The sequence below is a fragment of the Mirounga angustirostris genome, unplaced genomic scaffold (assembly GCF_029215605.1).
Source record: "Mirounga angustirostris isolate CCGP_5_RB_7025 unplaced genomic scaffold, mMirAng1.0.hap1 SCAF_14, whole genome shotgun sequence".
Lineage (NCBI taxonomy): Eukaryota > Metazoa > Chordata > Mammalia > Carnivora > Phocidae > Mirounga > Mirounga angustirostris.
Genome location: NW_026991722.1, coordinates 36,301,403 through 36,323,770, shown reverse-complemented (window position 1 = coordinate 36,323,770; position 22,368 = coordinate 36,301,403). Strand labels below are relative to the sequence as shown.

The window sequence follows — 22,368 nt, the reverse complement described above, 5'->3', positions numbered from 1 at the left end:
GTAGTACAGTTATATTCAGAAACACTGTACTCTGTGGCATCCACATTCAATGGCATAGGAAACTTATGGTCAAGACTGATAATCCAGTGCACCATATATGTGTGCCAGCTTAGTGGATTTAAGACGAAAACAGGCAGGCTACTTTGGGCCCTCTAGATTTGAGTATTCAGTTTAATCATTCAACACATTAAAAGCCACTTCTGAGTTCATGTCTTTCTTGAGAAAAAACTAGTGACACACAACCTGCTTACAAGAAACTAAAATACTGAGTCAGAGACGACCAGACTTTATAAATCTGTGCCATCCACTGCATAGTCTCATTTGCCTGTCTAAAGATGTGGCTCACTACTATGCTTTTGAAAGTCCTGGAATAGAATAAAGATATGGAAGAGATGGCAATAACAAAGACCAACTTCTGATTCTTTTGGCTCTGGTCTGGTCAGATAAACCATTCAGTATAACTGATTAAGATACCAGGACCCTTTCCCATGAAGATGATCATAATGACAACTTTCCCAATATTCAAACCTGTCTCTTTTTTACCTATCCCTGCCCAAAGAAAATCCCACCCAAAGAAAAGGTTAATATTAATTAATTAATCCAAGTATTTGCCTTCTCAGCATCAAAATGAGTTTAAAAACTCAAATTTTTATTATTATCTACTTGGGAGACCATCTGTAGTACTTTAAATGAGTACCTGAATCAATGGGCTCCTTTTCCTAAATACTGGTAACATTTATCAAACTTTTACTATGTGTTACACACTATTCTAAGCACTTTACATGTATTACCTAATTTAATCCAAATAATTTAAGGTACCATCATTACCTGCATTGGGCAGTTTTAACAAATAGGCATCAAAAGGGTTATCTGCCCATACTGAGATATCCAGGAAGGGATCAGCCAGGAATTAAATCCAAAGTCCAACTCCTAAGCATTCCCTCTTAACTGGACTACGCCTCTTACGACTATGTTATAAATGAAAGAGGATGTTACCTTTTGAAAAGATCAAGTAGTGACCCAACCAAAATACTTTAGAATGTTAGCAGCACTATTCACAATAGCAAAAGGTAGAAGCAACACAAGGATCCACTGACAGATAAATGAATAAACAAAATGTGGTAATCCATACAAATGGAATATTATTCAGCCTTAAAAAGAAAGGACATCGTGACACATGCTACAACATGAATGAACCTAGAGGATATTACGCTAAGTGAAACAAGCCAGTCACACACACAAAAAAATACTATATGGTTCTGCTTATATGAAATACCTAGAATAGTTAAATTCATAGAAACAGAAAGTAAATGGTGATTGCCAGGCGCTGGAGGGAGAAAGGCACAGAGAGTTACTGTTTAAAAGGTATAGAGTTCCAGTTTTAGAAGATGAAAAGAATTCTAGAAATGGATGGTGATGATGGTTGCGTAATAGTGTGAATGTATTCAATACCAATAAACTAACATTTAGAAATGGTTAAAATGGTAAATTCTGTTATGTACCACACAAAATAAAAAGTGTATTTTACCATATTTATAAATCCATGGGCTACCAGCTCTTAAAAATAATTCAGAATGGTTTCTACAATGTACATTAAAGCAAAAATTTACAAGATATCAAAATGTATTTCCCAGCATATTCCAAAAAACAAACCCAAAAAATTTTTTTTAAAGATTTTATTTATTTATTTGAGACAGAGAGAATGAGAGAGAGAGAGCACATGAGAGGGGGGAGGGTCAGAGGGAGAAGCAGGCTCCCCGCCGAGCAGGGAGCCCGATGCGGGACTCGATCCAGGGACTCCAGGATCATGACCTGAGCCAAAGGCAGTCGCTTAACCAACTGAGCCACTCAGGCGCCCAAACAAACCAAAATTACAGCATGGATTTGGTATGAGGTCCAAATATCAACACATTATTTTCATTTTCTTCCCCTTGTGGAACCCAAGCTAAAATATGAGAAACACTTAGAAACCGCTATAACGTATATCCTTCTCCAAATTCTCAGTAAAAAAACTTACTTCCATTTAAAATTATGTGTACCTTCATGGAGAGCAAAAATAAACTAATGGAACTAATTACAACAAGCAATTCCAGAAGAAAATCACAAAAATGATTTTCAAATGAATTTTGATAATTTGATAATAACAGAGCCATAATTGTTATTAAAGCATACAAAATTGGGGCGCCTGGGTGGCTCAGTTGGTTAAGCGACTGCCTTCAGCTCAGGTCATGATCCTGGAGTCCCAGGATCGAGTCCCGCATCGGGCTCCCTGCTCGGCGGGGAGCCTGCTTTTCCCTCTGACCCTCCCCCTTCTCATGCTCTCTGTATCTCATTCTCTCTCAAATAAATAAAAAAATAAAATCTTAAAAAAAAAAAGCATACAAAATTAACAGAAAGAGCAAACAAACCATTTCATAATTCCTTAAAGAAAAAACTCTGTTGGGAATAAAATATAACGCTTAAAACTGGGTCTGACCTAATCTCTTCCTTTATTTCTATTGTCACAGGGTTCCTTGTAAAACTGGCTATTTTCTAAATCTTCCATTCAATCTAAATAGCATTTATTTAACGTTTGCTATGTGCCAGGGACCATGCCGGGCATTGACCAAAAATAACCTTTCCTGTTCAATCAAGAATTTTCAAGCTCTATATAGACTGGCACATGACAGGTCACATCACTAAAAATGTGAGTTCTCTTTATTCCTACTCTCCACTAATGTATCACACCAACACTGGAAGCAATCATAAATATAATATATCCAAGTATATCTGTATGTGTATACTGCTATTTTTGTGCTAATAAAGTATAAGCAAATAAGGACCAGTCAATATTTACATTGTAGGAACCATTTTCTTATATCTCACCTCTCTGAACTAAAAATTTTAAGCTACTGTGGGTATTAAGTATAGCCCCTTTTCCTTGGACCTTGTATGTGAACAGGTAAATCAAAACAAATAAATAATAATAAAATCTGGCTGGATAATATATGAGGACATAATATTACCTAAAATGTTGAGCATATCCCCCAAAGGGCAATACAAATTCAGTTCATCACATAAGTAAGAGACAGTTACATAACAATTCACAATTCAAATAAAAGAAATACCAACTACAAGGCTTCAAAAAGAAGAGCCTGGGCTCTTACATAAACAATATGAAACAAACTTTGCCAATCAAAGGACTACATAAATGCCACCTAGTTTCACCAATTCATGATCAGTTCAGAATCTAGTTTTACTTAATCATAATCAGAAAGTGAGAGCATTGGGGCACCTAGGTAGCTCAGCCGGTTGAGCATATGACTTGGGTTCTGGCTCAGGTTATGATCTCAGGGTCATGGGATTGAGCCCAATGTTGGGTTCCCATGCTCGGCACAGAGTCTGCTTGGGATTCTCTCCCCTCCTCCCACTCTCTCCCCCTCTGCTCCTTCCCCCAGTTGTGCGCATTCTTGCTCACTCACTCTCTACAAAATAAATAAATAAATAAATAAATAAAATCTTTATAAAGCGAGAGCATCATTACTTTTCTTACAACTGTACAAACCATATATGCCTATTTATTTTGATATAATGCAGAATATCATAATCTAAGGTAATCACCCATGTTTTTATGGTGACTGAAATTTAAAACCACACTAGATGACAATGCCAATAAATACAACAAACAGTTAAAATTTTACTGTGTTATCTATTAACTCAAGAACCCTCTTTACAGAGGAAGCCTTCTACGGGGGAGAAGGAGCAAAAAAACTGAATAAACAAATATATACACACAGACACACACACATACCAATGAACACTACTGTAGGTCTTATAGGAGGAAATCAGAAGAAAAGCCATTATCTTGAAACAAAAACCTATTAAAGACTTACTAAAAACTGCTGGACAGCCTCATTTATTTCCCTGGTAAACTAATTATCACTATAGTATATTACAAGACATGTTCATACAGATGAATAGTTGGTTATATGGCAGAAACTGCTTTAACTCTCTTTGCCACAGAAAGTGCGTAATCCACAGGTGACTCATGAATAGATTCTATCTGTCCCAGACAGGACCAAGAGTTCAGTCAAATACAGCTGGCTGCTTCATAATAGCTGAGGTGGGTGAAAAATGAGGTGGATAAAGCCAGTGTATTCCTGTACCACTGCCACAATGCCTCAGACTTTTGGCAGCCCATCCCTGGCTTTAAAATCCTTCAAAGATTTTCTACTGTTCTCCAGGTAACACTGTAAATCCTTAATAGAAACCAAAGGCCCACAAATGTCTGTCTCTGCCCTCTCTAATACTCTCTCTTCATGCCCAATACAACCACTCCTCTAACTTCCCCAACTCCTACCCATCCTTTAGACCTCAGTTAAACAGGTTCCTCTGGTTTTCCTTCACCACCCAGTACACAGGTTAGGCAACGCTGATGGGCTCTCATAGCACCCCATACTTTCCTATGGAGCACTTATTCCAATTATAATTACTTTAATCTAATGCTTCCCAACTAAACTAAGCTCCATCGAAAGCAACAACTGTCACTCTCATCTACCCATCTATGGCATCAAGCCCAGCAGCTGATTCACAATTTGCTTATTTACTAAATCAGTAATTTTTTTGGCCTAAAACTTTTCCTTCAATTATTTGTTCTACTAAGTTGGCTTCTGGTTCTAACCTCACCCAGCATAGCTGAAGGGGGAAAAATGTAAAATTACACTGCTCTCAGAAACCTCAACTTCAAATTCAGATTATGAAAGACAAACTTTCTTACAGATCTAGCTAATTTTCGAAGTACTGAATTCAAGTATGTTTATCTCCTCCTCCATTCTAGAGTTCTCACAAATCAATAATCTATAGAAAAATGGGCTAGTGTGAATGGAAAGATGAAAGAAACACAAATATTAAGCAATTAAAACCAATTATCATTTTCCACCTATTAGAGTGATGGAGATGAAAATCTGACACTAAAGCTGGCAAAAATATGGTGGGATTATCACCTTTAGATACCTTCAGACATTGGTGGTTAATATATATATTAGTGAAACCTCTTAGAAAATTAATTTAGGAACACCCATGAAAAATGTAAATGCACAAATCCCTTGACCCTGCAAACTTCACGTCCAGGAATTTACCCTATGGATATATTATCATAACTGCCCAAAGAAATCACTAAGGATACTCATGATAACAAGATATCACTAGATAAATCATAGTATATCCATACAATCCAATACTCTACAGCTGTTCAAAAATGAGACAGAGGGGCACCTGGGTGGCTCAGTCAGTTAAATGTCCGACTTGATTTTGGCTCAGGTCATGATCTCTGGGTCATAGGATCGAGCCCCGAGTCAGGCTCTGCGCTCAGTGTGGAGTCTGCTTGAGATTCTCTCTCCCTCTGCCTCTGCCCCTCCCACCCCTCAAAAAAAAGAGAAATTTATATACTGATATGGAGTATCAGTACATAATACTGAGATACATAGTGTTATCTCAGACATGTATCTCAGACATAGTGTTAAGTTACACATATTCACACAAACACACAGTAGACAGACCTACTTCATGGGAGGATCAATAAATAATTTGGGGAGGGGTGTGTGTCAAGAGTTGCCAACAAAGATTTAAGTAATAAAGGGAAAACAGATGGGGCACCTGGGTTGCTCAGTGGGTTAAGTGTTCTGACTTGATTTTGGCTCAGGTCCCAGTCTCAGGGTCATGGGGATTGAACCCCACATCAGGCTCCCAGCTCAGCAGGGAGTCCGTTTGGGATTCTTTCTCCCCCTCTCTTTCTGGCCTGCCCCCATGCACTCTCTCTCTAAAATAGATAAATCTTTAAAAAAAATAAAGTAAAGGGAAAACACATGAGTTATATATTAAAAAAATAACTTGGGCCTACATGCTGAAGAGGGCTTCTGAGTAGTGCTCACTTGATGCTCCAATTTGACTTTGTCCTATAGGTACATGATCTCTCTTATTTCAATATTTGGGAAAACAAAACAAAACAAAACTCCACCTAGACCCAAGCAAATGGACATCTTCCCCAGTCTAACAAGTCAAAGTCAATTCAAGTTCCTGAAATAATTTCAAAAAATTTTGATTTTAGTATATACAACAAATGAATTTTTTATTTTTTATTTATTTTAATTTTTTTAACGATTTTATTTATTTGACAGAGAGAGCCACAGCGAGAGAGAGGGAACACAAGCAGGGGGAGTGGGAGAGGGAGAAGCAGGCTTCCTGCCGAGCAGGGAGCCCGATGTGGGACTCGATCCCAGGACCTCGGGATCATGACCTGAGCCGAAGGCAGACGTTTAATGACTGAGCCACCCAAGCGCGCCACAAATGAATTTTTTAAATGTTGAAAAGAACAAACTTCATCCTGGACCATCAGACCACTATAGAAGACACTGTCAACTGGAAGAGTTCTGGAAGAATACACATCATATGGTTTGTTCACATTATACTTCTAGAGTGGGACTGAGACTAAAACTTTTTTGCTCTTTTAAGAATAGTATTTTTAAAATAGTATTGTGGAATTTCCACAGCCACTGCAGAAAACAGTATGGAGGTCCCTCAAAAAATAAAAAATAGAATTATGATATGATTTAGTAATTCCACTACTGGGTATTTACCCAAAGAAAACGAAAGCACTAATTCAAAAAGATATATGCACCCCTATGTTTATTGCAGCATTATTTACAATAGCCAAGATATGGGGGCACCTGGGTTGCTCAGTAGGTTGAGCATCCAACTCTTGATTTCAGCTCAGGTCATTCTCTCAGGGTTATGAAATCGAGCCCCATGTCCATGCTCAGCAGGGAGAGTGCTTGAGATTTTCTCCCTCTACTTCTACCCCTCCCCCCACTCTCTCACACGCTCTCTCTAAATAAATAAATACATAAATCTTTTAAAAAAATAATTGCCAGGGCACCTGGGTGGCTCAGTCAGTTGTTAAGCATCTGCCTTCGGCTCAGGTCATGATCCCAGGGTCCTGGGATCAAGCCCTGCATCGGGCTCCCTGCTCCGCGGGAAACCTGCTTCTCCTTCCTCTCCCATTCCCCTTGCTTGTGTTCCCTCTCCCACTGTGTCTCTGTCAAATAAATAAATAAAGTCTTTAAAAAATAAAAAAATAATTGCCAAGATATGGGAGCAACCCAAGTGTCCACTGATGGATAAAGATGGATATACTGTGGAGTATTAATCAGCCATAAAGAAGAATAAATCTTGCCATTTGCAACAACACAGATGGACCTAGAGGGTATAATCCTAAATTAGTCAAAGACAAATACCATATAATTTCACTCATATGGAATTTAAGAAACAAAACAAAGGGAAAAAAGAGACAAAATCAGACTCTTAAATACAGAGAACAAACTGATGATTGCTGGGGAGAGGTGGGTGGGAGGATAGATGAAATAGATAAAGAGGTTTAAAAGTACACTTACCACAATGAGCACTGAGAATTGTGTAGAATTGCTGAATTATACTGTACACCCAAAACTAATAATACTGTATGCTAATTATACTTGAATTAAAAAAATACATACTATTTTCTTATAACTAGGCACTGCTCTGAAAGTTTACTGTGTATCTAATTTAATCTTCAAAACAACCCTACAAGGTAAGTTATTATCTCCATTTACCAATGAAATAATTATTAAAGTAATAAAATGCATTCAAAGAAATGCACTAAAATCAATCAGCAATCCCAGGACCCATACTGTGGTCCCTACACATTTTGCCAATAAAAGCAGGAAATGTGTAAGATGAGCCTGGCATAACCTGGCATAACTTGTCATGATAGAAAGCAAGAAAGCTCTTTAAAAATTACAGGGGTTGTATCCAAAGGACACAAGTGACCCTCTAAGAGGCTGCCACTGGCAAAAGAGCATCAAAAAGAATGACTATAGGGGCACCTGGGTGGCTCAGTCGGTTAAGCATCTGCCTTCGGCTCAGGCCATGATCCCCTTGTATTTCTTATAAGACCACTGGGGCCTTATTTAGAAAGTCTTTTCACAACACAAGACTAGAAAGAACTATAAATGCATGTTTTCCTTACATGATTCCATAGTTGATTTTTCTCAGTGTTCTATCTTTAACTGGACTAATTTTACATATGGTATTGAGTAGAAATCTAAGAATCATTCGTAATATTCCAGTCCTTCTCCCATGAATATAGTGTCTAATTTACCAAATGCCTACATAAAATGGGTTTCCTCGTGTCTACTCTGTTCCTTTCATACATATTCCTATTCCTGTACTGACATCATACTCTTCTAACTTCAATGCCTTTAAAGGCTATGTGGATACCTAAAAGAACACAGTATCTCCTTTACTGTTTTCCCTTCAAAATTGTCAAAATTCATGAGGCACCTGGGTGGCTCAGTCAGTTAAGCATCTGCCTTTGGCTCAGGTTATGATCTCAGGGTCCTGGGATGGAGCTCCACACTGGGCTCCCTGCTCAGCGGGGAGCCTACTTCTCCCTCTCCCTGCCACTACCCTTGCTTGTTCTCTCTTGCTCTCTGTCAAATAAAAATCTTTTAAAAAAATTGTCAAAATTTACAAGACAAAAATTAAAAATTGCCTTGCTCTTCCTCCACATTTACTTTTCCCAATGACCTCTAGATTTAGCTTTAAATTTCCTGTAAAAGAACAAATTTCTTTTGGACTGCCCTGAATTTACAAATTAATCGAGGAATAACTGGCCTTTTTGCAATGAATTTTTACTTAGGAATTTAACATATTACTGTGCTGTTTTAAATTTTATAACAAGTGTGTATTTTAAAGCAATAAAAACTAAAAGTGTTTAGCATAGTTATATTAAAATAAGTTTGTTAAAATACTAATACAACATGCAAACCAGAAAGTATCTTATAATATCTAAGACAAGAAAAACTAGTAAAAATACTAGTCTCAGAGTTCCAAATGATGTGTCCCAGTTCCAATATAAAGACCAGTTTGTAGGGAACTTGTGTTTCCAGGAAGATGGAGATGTCGTTTTACCTATTTCTCCTGCAAAGTACAACTACAAATCCTGGGCATTATAAATAAAACAAACATAAGAAAAGAAACAAAGGCAGACAGGCTAGGGACCTTGGGACCCAAAGAATAGTACAAGGTGAGTTCTTGGAGTTTTCTTTTTGCCTTTATCTTAGATTGGGAGTTGAAAAAGTCAGCAACCCAGAAATCCTAACAGGTGCCGACTTAAAAAGTTCCAACACAAACCTTTCCATTCTAGCCAAATGACCAGGAAAAGGGAAACCTAGAAAGATAGAAAACTTTTAGACAATAACCAATCTACTCCAGCCAAATACCACAGGGGGAAAAAAAAAAAAAAAAAGATAAAACAGCACAAAAAACTGTACCCCACCCACGCCCACACTAAACAAAGGCTAAATGAGAAGCCAGGCTGTGATGTGGAGCCCAACACCTCTCAAGAGTGGTGTCAGAGAAGGCAAAGGTAGGGAAGCCTGGACTTCCATTCCCACCCAGCAGTAAGAAGGCACTGCCCCCTGGGATGGTGTCACAGAAGGCCTAGTGGAGAGCTAGGACTTCCACAATGGCCCAGCAGTCCTAAGACCACATTCCTAACCCCCACTTTGTGATGTCTGCCAAACTCCCATTTGCACTCAACAGTAACAAAGAGTACCTCCCTCCCCTGATGGGGTAGTATCAGAGAAATCCAGATAAAACAGTATTAAATAAAGTCCAGATTCTCAAACATAACACTCACACAAAATATGGATTAAGCAAGTATCACTCATTATACCAAGAACCAAAGGGATCTCAAACTGAATGAAATAAGACTATAAATAGATGCTGACACTGCAGAGACAGAGATATCAGAATTCTCTTACAAAAATTTTAAGGCAGCCATCATAAGAATGCTTCAACTAGCATAAGCAAATATACTGAAAATACAACCTATCAAAATTTGTGAAATAAAACTGAAGCAGGGATGAGAAACTTTCAGCACTAAATGCATATAATAGAAAAGATGAACAAGTCCCAAATCAATAATCTAAACTCCTACCTCAAAAACCTAGAATAAGAGCAAAATTAACCAAAGAAAACAGAAAGAGGAAATAATAAAAGCAGAAGTTAATGAAACTAAAACAAAAGTAGAGGGAAAAAAAATCAGTGAAACAAAAGCTGTTTTCTCCCCAAGTTTTACTGAGATTTAATTGACATACATCATTGTACATCAAGTTTAAGGTGTGCAGCATAATGGTCTGACTTCATACGCTTTGAAATGCTTACTGCAGTTAAGTTTAACATCCATCATCTCATACAGACGCAAAAAAAGTTTTTTTCTCCTTATGATGAGAACTCTTAGGATTTACTCTTAATGACTTTCGTTTATATAATACAGCAAGATAAACTAGTCACCATGTTGTACATTACAGCCCTAGTACCTATTTACCTTGTAAACGGAAGTCTGTACCTTTTGACCCCTTCTTCCAAATCCCCCTCCCTCCTCTGGTAACCACATGTTTGATGTCTTTTTGCTGAGTTTCTGCTTCTAGGGCTTTTTTTTTTTTTTTTTTAAGATTTGACATATAAATAAGATCATACAGTACTTGTCTTTCTCTGACTTATTTCACTTAGTATAATGCCCTCCAGTCCACCCATGTCACAAATGGCAGCATTTCCTCATTTTTTATGGCTGAATAATATTCCAGTGTGTATATATACAGTAATTTCTTTACCCATTCATTTGAGAATGAATACTTAGGTAGTTTCCATGTCCTGGAAATTGTAAATAATACTGATATTAACATGGGGGTGCAGATACCTTCTCAAGTTAGCATTTTCATTTCTTTTGGATACATCCCAGAGGTGGAACTGTTGTATCATACGGGTGCTCTATTTTTAATTTTTTGAGGATCCTCTACACTGTTTTCCATAGTAATTGTATCAGTTTATAATCCCACCAACAAGAGTTCCCTTTCCTCTACATCCTCTCCAGCATTTGTTACCTCTTATCTTTTTGATGATGACCATTCTAACAGGTGGAAGGCGATACCTCATTGTGGTTTGATTTGCATTTTCCTAATGATTAGTAATGTTGAGCATCAAAGAGCTGTTTCTTTGAAAATATAGATAGAACTGATGAACTTCTACCAAGAATGACAAGGGAAAAAAGGGAAAACACATATTTTCAGTATCAAAAATATCAGTATAGACATCAAAAGGACAATAAGGATACAAAGAGCATAAAATGAACAACCCCAGACACATAAATTTGACAACTTAGGTGAAATAGACTACACTGCCTCAAAAAAATACAAACTGCAGCAACTCACCCAATGTATGATACAGAAAATCTAAATAGTCCTGTGACATTTAAGAGAATTGACTATGTAATTTTTAAGTTCCCAAAAAAGAAATCTCCAGATCCAGATGGTTTCTGCCAAATAATTCTACCAAACATTTAAAGAATTTTAAAAATTCTACACAAGTTCTTCCAGGAAATAGGGGAACACACCCCAATTCACCTTATGAAGTCAGTGCTACTCTAATTTCAAAATAAGATGCACAAACACACACAAAGTGGAGCAAAAGTCCTCATACATACAGATGTAAATATCCTTAACAAAATATTAGCAAATAGAATTCAGCAATATGTAAAAAAAATTCACAATCACAAACAAGTGGGGTTTATGGTAGGGAGGTACATCTGGCTCAAGATCTGAAAATTGATCAATAATACAGGATATTAAGAGGCTAAAGAGAAAAATCACATGATCAACTGATGCAAAAAAGAATTTGACAAAATTCAGACATTTTATTTTAAAATCTCTCAAAAACCAGGAATAGAGAGGAACTTCCTCAACTTCATACAGAATCTAAAAATAAAACTACAGCTAACATTCTAATGGTGAAAGACTGACTGCTTTCCCAATAAGGAAAAAGACAAGGATGTCCACTCTCATCATTCTTATTCAACACAGTGCTTGAAATGCCAGCAAGTTCAATATGGTAAGAAAAAGAAAAACACAAAGGTCAAAGATGAAGAAATAAAAGTGTACCCATTTGTAGATAACATGACTGTCTTCACAGAAAAGTCCCAAGGAAACCTACCAAAAAACTCCTACAACTAATAAGTATGTTCAGCAAGGTCACAGAAAACAAGATAAATACTTACAAATCACTTGTATTTGAATATATAAGCAATGAGCATGTGGACAGTGAAATTAAAAATACAATACCATTTTAAATTGCTCAAAATAGCTAAACTGCTCAAGTGCAAAAACAAAACACACATAGGACTACATAATGTTGATTATAAACATCAAAGAAGATCTAAGGAAATGGAAAGATGTGCCATGTTTACGGACTGGAAGACTTAAAGTAATAAAGATGTCAATTCTCCCTAAACTGACATATAGCATTAAAGACCCCTTATCAAAATCCCATCAAATAACTTTTATTAATATAGACGAGATTATTCTAAAGTCTGTATAGAAGAGCAAAGGAACTAGAATAGCTAAAACAATTTTAAAAAATATAAAAGGAACCAGTTTACTCAATTTCAAGATACACAGTTGCAGTAATCAAGACTATGTATGGTGGGGTGCCTGGGTGGCTCAGTCGGTTAAGCATCTACCTTCGGCTCCAGTCATGATCTCAGGATCCTGGGATCGAGCCCCACATCAGGCTCCCTGCTCAGCGGGAGCATGCTTCTCCCTCTCCCTCTGCTGCTCCCCTTGCTTGTGCTCTCTCCCTCTCTCTCTCTGTCAAATAAATAAATAAAATCTAAAAAAAAAAAGACTATGTATGGTATTCATTGGTGGAAGGGAAGACATATGTATCAACAGAATAGAGAACCCAGAAACAGAGTCACACAAAGAAGCCCAAGTCAATTTAAACAAAAGTGCAGGGGCGCCTGGGTGGCTCGTCATTAGGCGTCTGCCTTTGGCTCAGGTCATGATCCCAGGACTCTGGGATCAAGCCCCGCATCAGGCTCCCTGCTCGGCAGGAGGCCTGCTTTTCCCTCTCCCACTCCCCCTGCTTATGTTCCCTCTCTTGCTGTGTCTCTCTCTGTCAAATAAATAAATAAAATCTTAAAAAAAAAAAAAATTTAAACAAAAGTGCAAAAGCAATTCAATGAAAGAAAGACAGCCTTTGAACAAAGTGCTGGAGATTCTGAACATCTACATGCAAAAACCAAACCTTGACCTAAATTTCATACCTTATACAAAAATTGACTCGAAACATATCATGGACTTAGGCAAATTATATAAACATTTTAGAACAAAACATAGGGGAAAAAAACCCCACAAAATCCAGGGTTAAGGGCGCCTGGGTGGCTCAGTTGGTTAAGCGACTGCCTTCAGCTCAGGTCATGATCCCAGAGTCCTGGGATCGAGTCCCGCATCAGGCTCCCTGCTCTGCGGGGGGCCTGCTTCTCCCTCTCCCACTCCCCCTGCTTGTGTTCCCTCTCTCGCTGTGTCTCTCTCTGTCAAATAAATAAAATCTTAAAAAAAAAAAAAAAATCCAGGGTTAAGCAAGGTTCTTAAATGACATCAAAAGCATAATGCAGGGGCACCTGGAAGTTCAGTCAGTTAAGCCCAGACTCTTGATTTCGGCTCAGGTGGTGATCTCGGCGTCATGGGATAGAGCCCAGCACTGGGCTCCACACTTAGCAGGGAGTCTGTTTCTCTCCCTCTCCCTCTGATCTCCCACACCCTGGCTCATATGCATGCACACTTTCTCTCTCTCTTTCAAATAATCTTTTTGTAAAAAAAGCATAATTCAAAATAGAAAATTGGATAAACCGAGGATAAGTAGGGGGTGTGCTGGGAGTGAAGTGAATAGCAATAAAAGGGTAACAAAAAAATTCCCTGTGGTGATGGAAATGTTCTTTATCTTGACTATAATAATGTCAGTATCACAACTGTGCTGGGCTTTTTATTCAATATCTGTTTTTTTGGAAATTACAAAAACTAGTTCTGCATGATGTTTCTTACCACTGGGGAAAGCTGGCAAAGGCTAAACAGGATGTATTATTTCTTACAAATGAATGTGAATCTACAATTATCTAAAAATATACAGTATTCTTTATAACTTCACATTAATACCTCTAGTCTCAGGGCTAAAGAATCACTACACAAGCACTGCCCATAAGAAGGTAACTGGAAGAAACTTCATATGGTATTTACATACTTATTTACAGACATTAATAGCAATTTCTTTGATTTCACCCCAAAAGGATCTGAAAGCTAAAACTTTAAAAATTAAAACAATTATTATGTTAAATTAGGCAAGATTATAAATAAAACTAATGTAAAACATTCATGGTTTCTACTAATCTGAGAGCAGTTTTCAAACTTTCTGCTCTCAGGACCCCTTCATACTCTTACAAATTATTGAGAACACAAAAGAGATTTTACTCACATAGCTTACATTTACCAATGCTTACCTTATTAAAAGTTAAAACAGAAGAACTTTAAAATATGTATTAGTTCATTTTAAAGTAGTAATAAAAATTAGATGTTAACATAACGTTTAAAAAATGTATTTCCAGGGGCGCCTGGGTGGTTCAGTCGTTAAGCGTCTGCCTTCGGCTCAGGTCATGATCCCAGGGTGCTGGGATCGAGCTCCGCATCGGGCTCCCTGCTCGGCGGGAAGCCTGCTTCTCCCTCTCCCACTCCCCTGCTTGTGTTCCCTCTCTGCCTGTTTCTCTCTCTCTGTCAAATAAATAAAATCTTTAAAAAAAAAAAAAAGTATTTCCAAAACTTAAAAATGAACAGTCGTGTTTTACATTTTTGCAAATCTTCAGCTCAACAGAACAGAGCTGGATTTTCATATCTGCTCTCTATTAAATAAGCCATGATAATTATTCAGTGGAAGCAACGAAAAAAAGCAGGCTTCACCCAGATACAGTCAGTGCAACTATTTTAATAACTATCACAGATAATTGTGGATATTCTTTTTGAAACTACAACAAAACCCAATAAATTCTATTTTTAAAAAAGATGCTAAATTGCAATACAGAATCCTAAAACATATCAATCAACTTTAAAAACTGTGACATTAAAATCCTTGTCTACCAGGCTCTTTGAATGGATCTTTTACTCATAATTTTGTAACATCATGCATTGGTCTTCTGAAAAATACTGGTTTACAGTTATACAGACATTCCAACTATTGAAACATTTCATTAGGCAGTATCAAAAGTCACATGTGTAAATATCCTTATTGATTTCACTGGAAAAGTGTTTAAAAATATTGGGAAGTTGTTGGGCTCAAGGTGACACATGCAAGTTTTCCAAAAATCTATTCACAGATGACATGATTTTACTTGTAGAAAACCTTAAAGGTTCCACAAAAAACAAACCTATTTAGCAAAGTTGCAGCATACAAAATCAGCACTCAAAATTCAGTTTCTATTAATTATAACAGTTTCCAAAAAGGAAACTAAAGACAATTCCATTTATAAATCAGATAAAAACAATAACTTAGAAATAATTTAACCAAGGAGGTGTTAAGACTTGTACACTGAAAACTACAAAACACTGCTGAAGGAAACGAAAGAAGACATAAATAAATTCAAATAGATCCCATGTCCACGGATTGGAAGACTTACTACTGATAAGATAATACCTCTCAAAGTGACCTACAGATTAAATGGAAACCCTCTTACACTCTCCACGGCATTTTTGCAGAAATAAAAAAACCCATCCTAAAACTCATATGGATTCTCAAGTGATATCAAATGGCCAAAAGAATCTTAGAAAAGAAATTAAAGTTGGAAGACTTGTACATCCTGACTGCAAAACTTACTAGAAAGCTACACTAACTGGAATAGTATTGTACAGGCATAAATACAGGCAAATAGATCAAAGGAACAAAACAGCCCAGAAATAAACCCTCACACATAGAATCATCACTAGTCATTATGGAAATACAAATTAAAACCCCAAGCAGGAGCACCTGAGTAGCTCAGTCGTTAAGTGTCTGCCTCCGGCTCAGGTCATGATCCCGGGGTTCTGGAATCAAGTCCTGCACTGGGCTCCTTGCTCAGCAGGGAGTCTGTCTCTCCCTCTGCCTGTGGCTTCCCCTGCTTGTGCTCTCTCTCTCTCTGACAAATAAATAAATAAAATCTTTAAAAAAAAAAAAAAAGGAAAAGAAACTGGAACCATGGTACACTGCAAGTGGGAATGTAAAATGGTGCAGTTGCTGTGGAAAACAGTATAGTGGTTCCTCAAACAATTAAACATAGAATTATTGTATGACCCAGCAATTCCACTTCTGGATACATATTAAAAAGAAATAAAGAAGCTATTCAAACAGATATTTGTACACCCATGTTCATAACACCATTATACACAATAGCCATAAGGCAGAAGCAACAGATGTCATCAACAGATGAATAAATAAAATGTGGTATATATATAAAATGGAATATTATTCAGCTTTAAAAAGATAAGAAATTTTGGCATATGCTACAACATGAATGAACCTTGCAGACATACGAAGTTAAATAAGCCAGTCACACACACACACAATAAATTACATTATTTCACTCATATGAAGTACCTACAGTAGTCAAATTCACAAGAGTGTAGAAGGGTGGTTGCCAGGGACCAGGAGAGGAGAGAATGGGGAGTTATTTTTTAATGGATATGGAGTTTCAGTTTGGGAAAATGAAAAGAGGTCTGGAGATGGATGGTGATCCCAGTTGCAAAATAATGTGAAAGTACATAATGCCACTGAACTGCACATTTTAAAAATGATTAAAATGGTAAATTCATATTATGTATAGCTTACCACAAAAAAGACAAAGAAAAAAGGTTAAAATGTTAAATTTTATGTTACATATACTTTACCACAATAAAGAAAGGTGCGCCGTGAACACACACACGCGCACGCACACACACACATAGATATGCACTCAAGGATCAAGATACAACAAATTAGTAATGTGAACTGCTTTGATTAGCAGTCAGGAATGTGATATATTTTTAGTTGTGAATGTGGTGTGACAAACACAATGAATTTTAGTACAGAGTGATCCCTCTACCTTGATTAATATTTAGGTACTACCAGTTTTCACTCACATTGGCTTTTACACTATCACAGCATATGTCAACACTTAAAAGGGGAAAAATGTTTTAGAAGTATTATGAAAATAATTTTTACCCTGTGGACTCATACACTCCCTAAAAGAATCTTGGTGATCCACCAGCTATACTTTAAGAACACTACTCTAAGAATTGATAAATATAGGAAGAACAGAACAATATGACAGACTGAAAAAGCTAGAAATTTTCCAAGTCTATCTCAATAAGGGAAATGTCTGTAACTGGAATTCATTATTTGCCTTAAGATGTCAGAAGTTCCTAAATCAGGCACTGTCTTTAAAAGAAACAGCAAAACATTCTGTAATACTCCTTCCAGCTCTAAAAGTCTCAGATGCTACATACTTTCCAACATTCATTCATTAACTCATTCAACACATATTTACTGAGTATCTACCTTGTGCTAGATTCTGAGGCAACAAAGGAATAGGCTCAGTCCTCCAGTAGAAAGAAACTCAGCACAGAACCATTAAAATACTGTACGGTAAGTGCTATAACAATAGCCATATAAAGTACTTGGGAGGTGACACCACAGACTATGTCAGAGTTGGAAGACTCAGCAAATTTAAAAATAAGACCACTGAAATGGAGTCTGGAGAGCAGAAAGAAAAAGAATAAAGAAAAGGACTCTGTGGCACAACACCAATACAACAAACATAAACATTATAGGAATCCCAGAAGAGAGGAAGGTGCATAAAGAATATCTGAGGAAACAATGGCCCAAAATGCCCCCAAATCTAGGAAAGACATCAATCTACAAATCCAAGCATCTCAATGAACTCTAGGTAGGATAAACTCAAAGAGACCCACACTGAGACATATCATAAAAAAACTTTCAGAAGACAAAGAATTTTGAAAGCAGCAAGAAACGACTCACTGTTATGCACAAAGAAAGCTCAATAAGACTGAAAGCCAACTTCTGATCAAAAACTACAGAGGCCAAAAGGAAGTGGTATGCCATATTAAAACAGAACAAAGCAAAACAAAAAACTGCAAGAAACCTGGCAAAACTGTCCTTCAATACTGAAGAAATTAAGACATTTTAAGCTAAACAAAAGCTGAGGGAGTTTGTCACTAGTAGACCTGTCCTACAAGAAATCCTAAAGGGACTCCTGCAGGCTGAAATGAAAGGACATTAGATAATAACTAGAAGCCACAGAAAGATCATCAATAAAGGTAACTACATAAGTAAATATAAAAACCAGTATTAACTTATGTTTTGGTTTGTAACTCTTTGTTTCCTATATGATTTAAAAGACAAATGCATAAAACAATAATTATATGTCTGTTGATGGGCATACAACTTATAAGAATACACAGGAAAACTGGGGTGGGGGGGGAAGACCAACTTGCAGGGGGCAGGGCAGAAAGGATGGGGGTGGGGAGATGTCCTACCAGATATGAAAACATACCAAAGAATGTGATAGTGGTACATAAACAGACACACCAATGAAACAGAATGACAGTCTAGAAATATACCAAATACATAGAGAAACTTAATTTATGATAAAAGAGACATTTCAAATATGTGGGGATAAAAATGAACTTAAAAAATGGTGTGATACACTAATGCCTATCACTTCTATCATGGTCTCTTAAGTCAGCTGAAACGACTAAGAAAAAAAAACCTAGAATACTTAGTAACATAAATTAATATTTATAAATTTTAAGATTAAAAACAGATCCATTGTAAATGTTCATCAATAAAGTAATGGTTGGGGGCGCCTGGGTGGCTCAGTCGTTAAGCGTCTGCCTTCAGCTCAGGTCATGATCCCAGGGTCCTGGGATCGAGCCCCACATCGGGCTCCCTGCTCGGCGGGAAGCCTGCTTCTCCCTCTCCCATTCCCCCTGCTTGTGTTCCCTCTCTCGCTGTCTCTCTCTCTGTCAAATAAATAAATAAAATAAAAATGAATAAATAAATAAAGTAATGGTTATATAAATTTTGGTGCACCCATAAAACAAAATGTCCTCCAGACATTTCATAGAGTCCATGAAGTCAGAACTATTTTTACAATAATACCAAGACATGATTTGCCTTTTATTTTTTTACACTATTTGCCTTTTTCATTCTAGTTCTCTCACAGGTGTAGAGTGGTGTATTCCAGAGGTCATGTGATATAAAATACAGCAAGACTAAATGCAAAGGCAGACATGAGAATCTAGCTGGCTTCAATTAAGACAGACATGAAGATTTGCAAAAATGTAAGTCACTCCTTTCCCTAATATTTTTAGGAAATAGTTATCTTTCATTATGTTACTTTACATTAACATGAAATCAATTTAGCACTGTAGTTTTAAAATAAGTAATTATTAAGTAAATACTTTAAATGTTTTCATTTTGGGGGGCGCCTGGGTGGCTCAGTTGGTTGGGCGGCTGCCTTCAGCTCGGGTCATGATCCTGGAATCCCAGGATCAAGTCCTACATCGGGCTCCCTGCTCGGTGGGAAGTCTGCTTCTCCCTCTGACCCTCCCCCCTCTCATGTGCGCTCTCTCTCTCATCCTCTCTCTCAAATAAATAAATAAAAAATAAATGTTTTTGTTTTGGGGCACCTGGGTGGCTCAGTCCATTAAGTGGCTGCCTTGAGCTCAGGTCATGATCCCAGGGTCCTGGGACGGAGCCCCGCCATCGGGCTACCTGCTCAGCGGGGAGCCTACTTCTCCCTCTCCCTCTGCTGCTCCCCCTGTTTGTGTGCTGTCTCCCTGTCAAATAAATAAAATCTTAAAAAAAAAAATTTTATTTATTTTTAGAAAGAGAGTGAGTGAGTAAGCAGGAATAAGAGGGAGAGAGAAGGGGCGCCTGGGTGGCTCAGTTGGTTAAGCGGCTGCCTTCACCTCAGGTCATGATCCCAGGGCCTGGGATCGAGCCCCACGTCCGGCTCCCTGCTCAGTGGAGAGCCTGCTTCTCCCTCTCCCTCTGCCTGCCGCTCTGCCTCCTTGTGCTTTATCTCCCTCTTTCAAATAAATAAATAAAATCTTAAAAAAAAAAAAAAAAAAAAAAGGAGGGAGAGAAAAGCTGAAGCAGACTCGGCACTGACGGCAGAGCCCAATATGGGGTTCTATCCCATGACAGCAAGATCATGACCTCAGCCAAAACCAAGAGTCAAACGCTTAACCAACTGAGCCCAATTTTGTTGTTTGTGTGTAGAAAAGAGCCCAAATAAGAGCCCAAATATCAGTGTTGTTTTGTAAATTCTGGTATGTTCATGGTCATTATTTCCATAGCAATGAATGTAAAATATAACTTAATAAGTGATGTATGTTAATAGTTTTATAATTCAGCCCCAAACTTGAGTCAGAGATTAAAATAACTGCATTCAAAAGACAGTAGGTAAGAGAGTGAAAAAACAACCACTGAATGAGAGAAAACCATTTGCAAGTTATGGATCTGATAAGGGACTCATATCCAGAATACATAAAGAACACCTGTAACTCAATTAATAAAAAGACAACCCAATTTGAAAATGGGTAAGGATCAGGGCGCCCAGGTAGCTAAGTCGGTTAAGTGTCCAACTCTTGATCCCAGCTCAGGTCTTGATCTCAGGATGGTGAGTTCAAGCTCTGCACTGGGCTTCAGGCTGGGTGTGGAGCCTACTTTAAAAAAAAGGGGGGGGGGGATCTGAACATACATTTCTCCAAAGACAACATACAAATAGCCAATAAGCACATGAAAATGTGCTCAACATTCTTAGCTAACAGGGAAATGCAAATAAAATTCACAATCATACACCAATTTATACCCAATAGGGTGGCTATAATCTAAAAGACAGATAATACAAGTCTTGGCAGAGATGTAGAAAAATTGGATCCTCATACACTGCTCGTAGGAATGTATGATAGTCACTGTGGAAAACAGTCTGGCAGTTCTTCAAAAGGTTAAACACAGAGTTCCTCTATGACCTAGCAATTCTACCCATAGGTATATTTCCAAAAAATATGAAAACACAGCCACACAAAAACTTGTATGCAAATGTTCATAGCACTACTATTCATAATAGCAAAACATGGAAACAACCCAAATGTCTATCAACTGATGAATAAAAAAATTCATATAATGGATTATTGTTTGACCATAAAAAGGAATGAAGTACTGGGGCGCCTGAGTAGCACAGTCTGGTAAGCGTCAGATTCCTGGTCTTGGCTCAGGTTGTGATCTCAAGGTCATGAGATCCAGCCCGGTATCGGGCTCCATACTCAGCTGGGAGTCTGCTTAAGACTGTCTCTCTCTCTCCCTCTGCCCCTCCCATCCACACTCTCTCTCTAAAATAAATAAATCTTAAAAAGAAAAAAAAAGGAATGAAGTACTGATAAATGCTACAACATGGATGAGCCTGGAAAACATGCTAACCAAAGAAAGTCAATCACAAAAGATGTCATACTGCATGCTTCCATTTAATGAAATGCTAAGAATAGGCAAATCTATAGAGACAAAGTAAATTAATGGTTGCTTAGGGCTGGGGAAGGTGGAAGGGGTTGTGGGATGATGGCTAAAAGGCAGTTTCTTTTTGGGTGATGAAAACATTCTAAAATTGTGGTGGCAGACTCACAACTATATGATACACTAAAAACCAATGAACTGTATGCTTTAAGTAAGTGGATTATGTGATATGTTAATTATATCTCAATAAAGCTGTTACAGGGTGCCTAGGTGGCGCAGCTGGTTAAGCATCTGCCTTCAGGTCAGGTCATGATCCCAGGGTCCCGGGATCGAGGCCCACACAGGGCTCCCTGCTCAGCGGGAGTCTGCTTCTCCCTCTACCCCTTCCCCCCTGCTCCTGATCTCTCTCTCTCTCTCTCTCTGTCTCGAATAAATAAAATCTTAAAAAAAAAAAAAAAAATTTTTTTAAAGCTGTTACAAAACAACAAAATCCTCACGTTTTTGGTTACACTCTATTGCATTTCTCAGGGAAATTATAGCTACTTTAGTCTTCATAAAGGCCTTGGGGTATATCCCTCTAAACAGAAATTCTCTTTTTCTTATCCCCACTCCAGAAATTCTCTTTCTTTAAAGGAGGCAAAAACAAGGAAGGTAGAACAAGAAAGGAAATCTTCAAAACTAAATGATTAACCATGTGTGACATTATCATTTTACCTACTCATTCTTATATTTCGAACACTAATTTTTCCTACTAGTGTCACATTTTTGTCTTCTTTAAACATTTCAAGAAACTAAAGAATGCCAAGCTTAATATAAAATGTTCAACTGATTTTATTCATCTACTTCCTTATTTCAAGTTTGATCAATTTGTTTTATAAACACTTATTTTGCAGAGATAATGTGAGGATTCATGATATCACATAA

The 22,368-nt window shown here is 37.5% G+C and overlaps 1 protein-coding gene across 5 annotated transcripts in view; it reads right to left on the bottom strand.

Annotated features, from left to right (window-relative positions):
* The window catches only part of RPRD1A (regulation of nuclear pre-mRNA domain containing 1A), a 71,768-nt gene that overhangs the window by 46,654 nt on the left and 2,746 nt on the right, over nt 1-22,368 (bottom strand). The window lies entirely within an intron of this gene.